Source organism: Ochotona curzoniae, unplaced genomic scaffold (genome assembly GCF_017591425.1).
Source record: "Ochotona curzoniae isolate NIBS_2020 unplaced genomic scaffold, NIBS_Ocur_1.0 contig_1302, whole genome shotgun sequence".
NCBI lineage: Eukaryota > Metazoa > Chordata > Mammalia > Lagomorpha > Ochotonidae > Ochotona > Ochotona curzoniae.
This window is the reverse complement of record NW_024465035.1, coordinates 2,430,271-2,442,150: the sequence shown is the minus strand read 5'-3', so window position 1 is coordinate 2,442,150 and position 11,880 is coordinate 2,430,271. Positions and strand designations below refer to the sequence as shown.

The following is an 11,880-nucleotide window of genomic DNA, read 5'->3' as shown; positions in this document are numbered from 1 at the left end:
CCTGGGCTTCCTTGGCTGCATCTTGGCTCCCGTTGGGCTGTTGGAGCACCTGGGGAGTGAACCAGTAGATGGGACATCTGTCTGAAAAAAAAAAAAGTAATACCTTAATCCATAGGCTTTATAAAGGGTATGAGGAAACCTTGTATTAGCTCAGCTTACCATAACAAAAGGTCAGCGTGAGCACAAACAACCAGCTTTTCTTCAGTTTCAGGAGGCTGAGAAGACCAAGGCCTGGCGCCAGTACGGGCGGCTGTGAAGTGGGGGCATCTTTTCTGGCTGCAGGTGACTCTGTTGTGTCCTCACGTGTAGGAAAGAGCCCCGATGGTGCCTCATTTCCTAAAATATTAATCCCATCACATTAGGAGCCATTCTTATGACCTCATTTAGCCTTGACTACCTCCGAAAAGCCTTTCTCCAGCCCCATGATGGGTTAGGGCTTCACCCTAGGAGTTTTTGTCTGGAGTCAAGATTTGGTCTAAAGCAGTCGTGATAAAATGTGCAAAGGTATTCACACTCGGGGGGCGGAGGGGGTAGTGATCTACTCACTTGCCTTGCTCACTAACTGGGAGGGCTAGGAAAAGGTCTTGGATAACTTGTGCTTGACTTCATGATTCTACAACAAGACAGGCCAACCACATGCATCCGCTGGCACTCCAGGGAATAATCTGGAGACCAAAGCAGAAAACTGAATTTCTGAGAGCCGTAATCAGGAAGAAAGGAGATGTATTTATCCTTTCAGCAGTTGTTTACTGGCCATAAAATGAAATGGACATGGTTCCTGATTTTAACAATCCAGGTAGGGATAGAAATAAATCCTTTTCACAGCTCAGCATGGGGGGGTAACACCTGTGCTCCAGGAAAGGTACCTAGCAGGTTTCTCTGAGGACCCAGATCTAAACTTAGCCACAAAGATGGCTGGGAAGGACCAGGGATGGGAGGACCTGGAGAATCAATTTAGGGATGCTCCAGGAGGTGGTGGTGGTTGGAGGGGAGGTGCTGGACCGAGACCCTAGCATAAAACGAGCAGACCCTAACCGCCACGACACGACTGGAGGCTGCTCACGGGACACGGCACTTCGGGCCCGCGGACTGGATTTATTCTGGTTTGTGGCTCAAATGCAGCATCTGTTTCACATTTTCCTCCCGGGTACCCATTTCCTTTTTGTTTTTCTTTGCCGCTCCACGCCCCTCAGACATCTTCAACTAGGCAGATCCCGTCCAGGTACAGAGGAAGCTCGCAGAGCAAGTGGGACTCAACTCAGGACGGAGTGATATTTGCTGTAAAGCCCCTTGAAGCGCCGAGGACGGAGCAATCCGTGGAGGCTCCCGGGGAGGAAAAATACGAGAGCGACAGAGAGGCCAGCTCGTCCGGCTCTAACCGACGCGCAGCCTCAGCTCGCTCCACATTCTAGACGGCGTTTGACTGACAGCAGGCCCACCCAATCCCGGCGCGGTGCCGATCGCTGTCGCGTCAGGGACCCCCGGGTAGCGGACGGCTGAGCCTATCAGATTGGGCCAAGAGCGGGTTTCCTGCCCGTGCGGATCCGCCCTCCCGCGCGCGCCCCGCCCCGCTCCCGAGAGCTACGCGGCGGCGCGCAGGCCTCGTGCCGTAACGGCCATCGCGGCGGGCGCGGCGGCCGGCTTCCGTCCTCAGGTGAGCTGGGCCCGAGGGCGGCGGGGCGGCCTTGGCGGCCGGCCGCTGACACAGGCAGCCCGTCCGTCGCCGCAGCCTCTTGTCGTCCCGGGGTGAAGTTAGCCCGCGGGGCGCCGTCTGCCGGCCCGGAGCCGAGCCGGAGGGGGCGGGGAAGCTGCTCAGCCGAGTCTGGGCGTCTACACCGCGACCGGGCCCGGAGCGGCGACCCGGCCGGGAGCCCAGCGTCGGGGGTGGACAGCGGCTGTGCCCTGCGCGTCCCTCCTCAGTCGTGCTGCCCGCCTCTGGCGGAGCCGGAGGTCGGAGAGGTAGGGGACGTGGTGGCGGAGGAAGGACGCCCTCACCTCCAGCCGGACGCGGGGGAGGGCGCCGTGCCCAGTGCGGGTGGACTTCGAAGGGACGCGCCCGCTGCCCCTCCTCCTCGGCCCGAGGCCTTTTCCACCGTCTCCTGGGGGGCAGGATCCGGGTGGTGCTCTGGTCGAGTGGATGTGTGCGTTCGATTCTTAACGCGAGTTTCTTGGGCTATGTGAGCCCTTTTAAGTTTGCTCATATATGTCTGATAAAAAGAATATAACTGGATCTCTTGGATTAAAAAAAAAATACATTTCTTGCAAGCCTCCAACCAAATTAAGTTAGCCACTGGAAACTCGGGAAGCTGGGTCTTGAAGGGCTGTGAGCCTGAAAAAGCCTAGGTGTTGTGGTGTTGTGCTGAATTCTGGAAGTAACTGGATCCGTTACCTCATTAGGTAGGCCCAGTAGGTGAGGAGGAAAGAACGAGGTTCAGGAATGTGGATTCTTTAAAACCCCGTCTCGGGTGGGAAGCAAAGAAGCGAAACAGTCCGTCTACACCGTGGTGTTGGAAGAGGTGTTCGTTTTGCGCATCGAACTTTAATTTCCAACCAAGCCTAATGGTTTGTTAGGTACCTGCCAGCCTCGGTGTCTGAAGTCGCCACTTTCAAAGAGTTCATTTACTGAGAAAAACACAGATGCAGCCCGAGAAAGTGGTGTTTGCTAATTGTCTCTGGCACTTGGCGTGGGCTTCCGGTTCCCATCATTGGAGTAACTCAAGTGTGGCTTGCTTGCTTGATTGCATTCATTTGGGCTTGAACTTCGTGCTTTCCTGCTCTTGGGGTACTGGCTGTGAAATCTGTAAGTACAGTTTGTGGAGTCTGCTGTGCTTGTATTGCATTTTAAAATGTTTGCCTTGTTTTTCTCTTGTAAGCACTATCTTTTTGGTTTTGGGCTTTGAGGGGGATGCTGTGTGAGCAAAGCTTGAAACATGTTCATGTTACATATTGAGTGATACTTTATTATCTTTTTGGGGGACCCTTGAGAACTTTGCTTTCAAAGCTCCCGGTAGATTTTATGTGACTGTTGACACATTCCTGATCAGGAAGTCATACTTAAATGAGAGGCAGGCTTAATTACAGCTTAAGAATCAAAAATTACAGTAATTTTTGCATTTCATTGACCTTTACAGTAAGGAAAAATACCAAATGTTCTTTCTACTACACTAGAAAATGAAATAGACTGGTTGGCAAATAAAGGGAACTGGAGTTGCTGACTATTGAACAGATGTTTCACAAATTCGTTGCTGTGCTGTTTTAGGAAGACAACTGACGGAGCCCAAGAAGACATTTAAATAAAGACAAATTGTAAGGCAGCAATTATGTGTGAACAGTTCTCACTTGAATCTTTTTTGAAGGTAGAAATTGTCCCTTGAGGACTGGTTCCATATGGTGGCCTTGCTAGGGTCACGTTTCCCCCGAAATGTGCTCTGCTTAGCTCTGTCCACAGGTTATTGGGCAGTTTTACCGGTGTTTCTTTTTCATTTCTTTTAGATTTCTGTCTCTCCCTACATTCTTACAGTATTTTAATTTTTATTTCTGAGCTACTGACTTTAGCTAGGTATTCTGACTCTGCTACCAGCTGTTCAGTTCTTTATGCCTCTGGCACATCCGTTGCTGTTTAGAAACCAGTGAAAGCTGTTATCCACAGAGCCGAATTTGTAATTAATAGCGTTCTAGCAGTCTGCTCAAAATCCATTTTAATAATACCAGTCCTGTTTCCTCCCTCCCTCCCTCCCTCCCCCCCCCCCTTTTTTTTTTAAGATTGTCCGCCCTAACTAAACCAGTCTCCCATTCGCACTCATCCCTACTGGTTTTCTGCTTTCCTGTGGTAATTTAGGTAGACTTTGAATTCCTGTGCATAAACAATGCCTGCTAATCTAAATAAAAGCCTCCCTGCCTCCTTCTGCACCTCCCCCACCCCGAAAGCACCAAGTAGCAAGTGAAGCAAAGTTTGGTTGGCGTTTGATTTTGGCTCTTCTGAACGCTGGCTTGCCTTCTGAGTGTGTGTGGTCCATCGGTCCTGCCCCTGCCTTGCCATCCCTGCACAGGAGCTGTGTGGCCTTGGATCACACAGCCTCATTGCTTGTTCCCTGTTCCTGAAGTGTGCTGTGGGTTGCCGAGTTGGACTTCAGTTTGGTATGGATGAGTTCTGCTTTTATTCAGACAGTTCAGTTGAATAAAGCAAGCAATGGGAATATGTGGAAATGTTGAAAAGCCTGGATGCTTCTCAGATGGTTTTCTGTTTTTCTTTTTTAAAAGAGCCAGACTTCTCTTGCAAAGTTTTCAGCACATGTTTTCAAATCATGCTGCTGTGTAGATCAACTCAGGTAATAAATACTATGAAGAATTCAGTGTGCTGGGCACCTTTTAAGTATTTCAGCTGTTGTTGCAGAAATGTTTTATTCATTTAATGGTACTGGAAGAGTTTTCTTAGAAATGCTTTGGTCACATCCAAGTACTACGTATTGTAAGAAACGTTTGGGCCATCTGGGATGTGTGGTGGAAGGCTCCTCCCACGCCCGGCCTGAGTGCCATGCTGCCTCTCACCTGCGTCCTTGGCCTCCTTTTAGCTGCATCTCCTATTCTTTCTCCCTTTTGGCCTTTGAATAGCCAGGCTCCATTTTGCCTCGCAGCTTGTGAACATGCTCTTCTCTCTGGGTTAATTAGTGTTTAGTTTGATTACTGGTGATGGAAAATAACATCTTTTTCTGTCAGATCAGAGGAGTACAGGGTTGGTGTGGCATTCGTTTGTTGAATGTTGTTTCCAGGAGTATGTGTGTGCTGCTGCAATAAATAATTCTGAAATAAAGATTTTTGTATTTAAGGCTTTAAATTTTATATCCTTTTCTGTTGTGGGATGTGGTTGGAAATTGTAATTATTTTCTTAAGAAAATGTGTTTAAAGAAAATTTCTTAATTCTTTTTATTACAAAGTGTGCGCAGATGTATAAATGCATGCTTAAGTGAATGTCTATGTTTGTGATATTCATACACCTGTCACCCACATTGACACATTAGAACATTCCTAGCGTTCCAGAAGGCTCTTGTCCCTTCTGAATCAGTGGTCCCTGACCCTGCAGATACTGACTGTTTTGTCCAATATCCGCACGTTATTTTGACTGTTTTGGAGCTGCACATAATTGGATACGTTGGGTAGTATGTACCCTTGGCATGACTGCTTTTGCCCAACATGTGAGGTTCGTTAGTGATGTCAGGTGTGGAGTGGTTCTTTGCCATTGATGACAGTATTGCATTGGATGAATACATTAACAAAAAAAAATTATAACCATGGGTGGACATTAAAGTTGTTTCTGGTTTTTAGGTATTGGGAATAAAGTTGCTGTAAACATGAATTTACAAGTCTTCTATTTGTATTTATTTTGAATTTATCTACATGGCTGTAGAATTGTGCCATCCTTATGTACCAGATTTTTTAAAATTTAATTTTGAGAGACAGAGTTCCTATCCATTGGTTCACTCACCAAGTGCCCTCAGTGACTGCACTGGGACGGGGAGCTCAATCCGTGAACCTCCCAAGTGTTGCCACCTGCTAGGGTGCGCATGAACGGGCTGCTTGTGAATTGGAGGTGGAGACCAAACCCTGACCCTCTCCTATGGAATGTGGGTGCTCCAGGCAGCGTCTTAACTGTGGGGCTGCCTGCCCACCCCTTCCTTGGCAGTTTCCGAGCATTCTTGATCCAAGCCTGCATGGATCTGGGATCTCTCCTTTCAAAAACTGTTGATTCCTGCTTTGTCTTAATCCCGTGTTGTATCCCCTGATTCTCAGATCACGCGGATTTTTGTTGTATTTGATGGAACATGTAACAGCAGGTTCCTGGGTTAATGAGAACTTGTGTTAATGAAGACATTTTTGTTTGGCACTTGATTTGTTTGGGTCAGATGACCTATAGAGAGGAAATAATTTTCCTTCAGGATTCTGTAGGCATTGCTCTGCTGGTTCTAGTTTGACATCCATTTGGGAATTCTGAAGATGTGTTGATTCTTGGTTTGTGAAAATGCTTTTTATTTTTCTGTAATTTGTTTCCTGTATTCTGAAATTTCATGAGAATGCTATTATATACATTAATTAAAAAATTTTTTCTTGGATACTTACTGTATCTTCTACATGTACAAAATTCTGTACCTTAATTCTGAAAACTTTGCTTGAATTATTTCACTGATGATTACCTATCTGTTAGCTGTCAAAGCAAAATCACAATCTAGTAAATGACAGAAATCCATTTTTTTAGGCTTCATAGCACAGCAGGCTAAACTAATGTGTAGCACACCCAGACCACATGTCAGACTGCCAGTGGCTGCTCTGTGTTCTGTGCTGCTTTCTGCTGCTGCTTTGGGGACGTGAGCAGGAGATGGCTGCACCAGTGGGAGATCCGGATGGAGGCCCTGCCAGCTGCTGCAGGCTCGGGGAGAGAGAACCTGTTGATGGGAAATACGGCTCTTTCCCGCTTTCTCTTTCGGGTTCCCTCCCTCTGTCACTCTGCCCGATGTTCAAATATATCTTTAGACTTGAAGCCTCCAGGTTTGTTTTTTAAAGTACCATCAGAGTTGATTTCTGACAAGATTTTTTTCTCTGGTTTTAGATAGTGGTCATTTCTTTCTGTCTTCACATGCCCTGTTCTTTTCTTAAAGTGGTTTATTTGGAAATCAGAGTTGTAGAATGTGTCCGATCTCCTAATATGTCCTCTGTAGGGAAAACATTTTTCTCTTTGTCTTCTAGATAAGAGCTCTGCCCAGAATTAACTTATTTAATCTTTTATTTGTAAAGATTTTGAAGATTTATTTGTGGAGAATTACTTATCTCTTTGATAACTAGTCGGGAGGGGACAGAGAAGGTTGACAGAGACCCCCCCCCCTCCTCTGTTTTATGCCCCTAGTAGCTGCATGGCCAGAGCTGGGCACGTGGCTTCTGGGCCATCTTCCCTGCTTTCCCAGGCACATTAGCAGGGAGCTGGATGGGAAGTGGAGCAGCCAGGACTTGAACTGGTCCCTATGTGGGAACCAGCATTACCAGTGTGGCTTAACTCCAGATGCCACAACACTGGCCTTTGGTGTTTTACTTTTTTTTTTTTTTAAAGATTTATTTTTATTATTTTTTCATTGGAAAGGCAGATATACAGAGAGGAGAGACAGAGAGGAAGATCTTCCGTCCGATGATTCACTCCCCAAGTGAGCGCAACGGGCCGATACTATGCCGATCCGAAGCCAGGAGCCTCTTCCGGGTCTCCCACGCGGGTGCAGGTTCCCAAAGCTTTGGGCCGTCCTCGACTGCTTTCCCAGGCCACAAGCAGGGAGCTGGAAGGGAAGCGGGGCTGCCGGGATTAGAACCGGCGCCCATATGGGATCCCGGGCGTGCAAGGTGAGGACCTTTAACCACTTGCGCCACCGCGCCGGGCCCGGTGTTTTACTTTTTAAAGGTTTGTAACAGATCAACTATGTAAGCATCATTTAAAATTAAAAATTAAATTAAAAGGCTTATAACAGTACTAGAAGAATATGTGACCAGGTAGGCTTGTTTGGTCCAGAAATGTTAAAATATTTATTATCTAGTTGTTTACAACAAGTTTGTTCTTGTTATAAGTTTCTTGGTTTCCTGTAATAGTCATTTGTAAACTACTACTATTTTAATTCTGCAGAAAGGCTTCAGTTTATAATCCCAGAGCTTGCTAAAGTGATTACGTGTAGACCATATCGTAGAAGATATGAGTAAGAATTGGTAAGTTATACTGTATACCAGAGAAATAAAATACCTCTTTAAGAAAAAAAATATATTTTTTGAGGGACCAAGAGACCAAAGGAAAGAGAATCCACATTCCAGTGCTCCAGGTGGGTGGGGCTCGGCAAAGGCTGTAGCTGGCTGGGAGCTGGGAACTCGGTCCAGATCTGATCACGTATTGTATCATATTGATATTATATAATTCCATCTGAATAAATGCCAAGAAAATATAAATAAATATATTTATCAGTAGATTAGTTGTAGCATAGAGCTGGGAGTGGGTTGGGGTAGTGAAGGAGGAAAATGGGAAGTGACAACTTTTGAGGGTATTGGGTTTCCTTTTAGGGCTGTAAAAATATTCTAAAGCTGATTGTGGTAGTGGTTGTACCACTGTGAATATACTAAAATCCATTGAACTGTATACTTTAATGGGTGAACTTTATGGTGATGGTGTGTTGATTGTTTCAGTAAAGCTGTTAACGAGAAAAAGCAGCTTGAACAGGATCTTTTCATGTTTGTGGACTTGAGTGACTGCCCTCTTCAATGCCGCAGCAGAAGACTGAGAGTTTTTTTTTTTTTTTAAAAGATTTGTTGTTTTTAATTTTGAATTGCATGTTTACAGAGAAATAGAGAAAGATCTTCCACCCAGTGGTTCACTCCCCAAATGATCAGTATGGCTGGAGCTGAGCCAGTTTGAAACCAGGAGCTTCTTCCAGGTCTCCCATGTGGATGCAAGGGTCCAAGGCCTTGGGCCATCCTCCACTGCTTTCCCAGGCCATTAACAGGGAGCTGGATCCTAATTGGAGCAGCAGGAACACAACCCGGCACCCATATGGGATGCTGGCATTTGCAGGTGGAGGGTGGCTTGGCTTTGGTTGTTGTAACCATTCAAGGAGTGAACCAGTGGATGGAAGATCTGTCTTTCCTTCTTTTTGTAAACTTGCTCTTCCAATAAAAATAGTTTTTTTTTTTTTTAAAAAAAAGATTTATTTATTTTTATTGCAAAGTCAGATATACAGAGAGGAGGAGAGACAGAGAGGAAGATCATCTGTCCAATGATTCACTCCCCCAGGCGAGTGCAGCAGCTGGAGCTGTGATGATCTGAAGCCAGAAACCAGGAGCTTTTCCGAGTCTCCCAAGTGGGTGCAGGGTCCCAAGGCTTTGGGCCGTCCTCCACTGCTTTCCCAGGCCACAATCAAGGAGCTGGGTGGGAAGTGGGGCCTCCAGGATTAGAATCAGCACCCATATGGGATCCTGGCATGTGCAAGGCAAGGACTTCAGCTGCTAGGTCACCATGCTGGGCCCTAAATACATTTTTTTAAAATTAGATCATAATAACAGGAATAAAGCATTAAATAGAAGATGAAATCTAGGCCCAGTCCTTACCTTGCAAGCTCCAGGCTCTCGTATGGGCACTGGCTCATGTCTCAGTTGCTCTACTTCCCATCCAACTCCTTGCTTGTGGCCTGGGGAAGCAATAGAGGATGACCCAAAACCTTGGGGCCCTGCCACCCGTGTGGGAGACTTGAAGCTTTTGGCCTGACTCCTGGCTTGGGATTGCTCTGCTCCAGCTGTTGGAGCCATTTGGAAAGTGAACCAACAGATTTAGAATCTTTATTTCTGCCTCCTCCATAAAGTTGATGTGGAAGAGACCTTTTGTAAAAAATGAAAAAGATGAAAAGTGAAAAAGGTAAGCCTCAGTTTGGGAGAATGTTTAAAACCACATTAATGATTTGGGTGGAGATAGGCTTTTGTTGTTGTTGTTCCTTGTGATATCATTTAGGATGAGTCTGTTGGTGGCTGGAGGATTGTTATGTTAATAGTTGGCTAGGGGCTCCTAGCTCCTTATTTCTGTTCTTTTAATTTATTGTTCATCCAGCAGCTAGAGAAATGTTAAGGTTTTTGTATTAGTTTTGATATGCCAACAGCTCTAGCCCTAATAATCTACAAATCTATACATATAAATGTGTACTTTATTTATTTACTTGAAAGGCAGACTTGAGGGTAGGGGAGAGGGGTATCTCCCATCTGCTGGTTAACTCCCCATGTGGCTGTAATGGCCAGGCCCATCCACACATGCTCACACCAGGAATGAGGAGCGTTTTCCACATCTCCCAGGTGGGTAAGGGGCCCAGGTACTTGGGTCATATTCTGCTTTCTCAGGCATTAGCAGGGTGCTGATTGAAAGTAGAGCAGCTGGATCTCAAACTGGCACCCAAAGGGGCTGCTGGCCTGCAGGTAGTGGCTTAGCCACAACCCTGGGCGGAACCAACAAACCTTAGTACCTTAATGCAATGCATCTAATATGGCTTTCTGTGTCATCCTCTGAAAATGTGTCTTGGGGATATCTTTGCTCTGTGCATCACTTAGGACACAGGCTCCTCTATCCTTTAATGTTACCACCATAATCAACTTGTGGCTTCTGAGGTTATTCTGAAAGGGGAAGTGTGTGACAAGGAAGATGTTAGGGTCCGGCCTGGAAGTGGTATATGTCACTTTCACATGTGCTCCATTGGTCAGATCTGAGTCACAGTGTGCCATCTAACTGCGGGCTGGTGAAGAAACTGATGCAGCAGTTAGTAGTGAAACAAAACATTGATTTTGAATACATTAGTCTGTCACAGTGTATACTGGGCTATAATTTCTTTGAAGAAAACTCTTTAGTAATTTCTCATATATGTGGATTAAAATTGACCTATGTCTCTCTCTGTCCAACCATGTAAGGTTGGATGCATGGTACTGTTGTGCCGGATTTTGATATCCCCAGAAAATCATTAAGTCTGAAGTCGGTGCTAAGGCATAAAGGTGGTTTATTCAGGTTAGCCTAGGTTTCCCAGCCACCTTGCTGGGCAGGGGAGGGGCAGCCACAGCCGAGGCTGCAGCAGGATCAGCAGGGAGGGCAAAAGAGAAGGAGAGAGAACCCCCCGGTTGAACAGCACAGGGTTCTTATACATTTCAGGCTATTAATTATATAGTCATGATTTAGCAGGCTTCTATTGGTGGATTTGAAGCAAGCACCTTTCAAAAGTTACAAACTGATGAGCTATAGGGCAGTGAATCTTATCTAACACCTGGTACCTCCTTTCTGAGGAGTGGTCTGGTTATGTGACCTGCCAGGTGTCATGTTGACTGTCAGGCCTGGAGTTCACATAGCCCCCAGCCAAGCAATTAAGGCAGAATCACAAAAGCAGAAAACATCTAGGTTCTTAATTCCCCCCTCTTTCTAGTAACTAATCAAATCTTTGATTCGGTAACATACCTTGTAATACAATTAACAATGTACAAGCATTGTTGAAAATATTAACATTCAATAATCTCTTAGTGCTAAGATGTTACATATATACAAGACAGTTTTACCAGGATCCGGAGACCCTAACTGCCTAGCATTCCATCTGGCTCCTACATTACCAAACACAGGAGTGGACCCCAGCTGCATTTAGGGAAAAGGGATGATGTGGTCTGCTCTTGACTACTTCCTGCTGAGAGGGGGCGCTGTTGAGTAACAGCAGGAATTGGGGGTCCATCTAGCGGTTCCTGATAGAAGGCAGAAGTCATCAAGTGTTTGATTTATTCAGCCTGGCGCTTGAAAGGCTCCTCTCTATTGAAGTTCTTGTTCCTCCGCAGCCTTCAACTTCAGGTCTGTCTGCTGCATGGGGAAGGGAAGCTTGTGATCATGGTTCCCTGAAATAAAGGACATTCAGATTCTTCTTACATGCTTGGCAGAGTTATTCTTTCCTTGATAATTGGCAAATCCTTTTTTTTTTAAATTTTAATTTTTTAAAATTATATTTTTGAACAATCTTTACATAGTTGATTAAGGTAAAAAGGTTCAAGGGCTATAGGGAAATGGGTTAGACTATTATTTCCATATTGTTTCCTTCATGTATCTGAGGTAAAGGGGGATATTGAGGGAGAAACCCCTCCCAGTTTCCCACCCACCCCAAGTCCCGGATGTGGGCATGCTCTGAGATACTTGCTCAAGTGGTTTTGATAGTTCACCATTTATGAATTGCTGCCAGTCTCGCCACTCTAAGCACGATGAGGTCATTGAAGAATCCACTGATTGACACAGTCCATCATAGAGTCTCCATTTGCTCAGTATTTCACTGCCAACATATAGCTGAGGTGGTTGATTGACTTGTTCTG

General features: G+C 45.7%; 1 protein-coding gene across 1 annotated transcript in view; it reads left to right on the top strand.

Moving 5' to 3' along the window:
* The first annotated feature begins 1,552 nt into the window (after positions 1 to 1,552).
* Positions 1,553 to 11,880, top strand: part of NCK1 (NCK adaptor protein 1) — a 33,662-nt gene continuing 23,334 nt past the window's right edge. The window contains exon 1 of the mRNA XM_041004516.1: positions 1,553 to 1,654. The gene's annotated coding sequence lies outside the window, so the exon portion shown is untranslated. The remainder of the gene's footprint in view (positions 1,655 to 11,880) is intronic.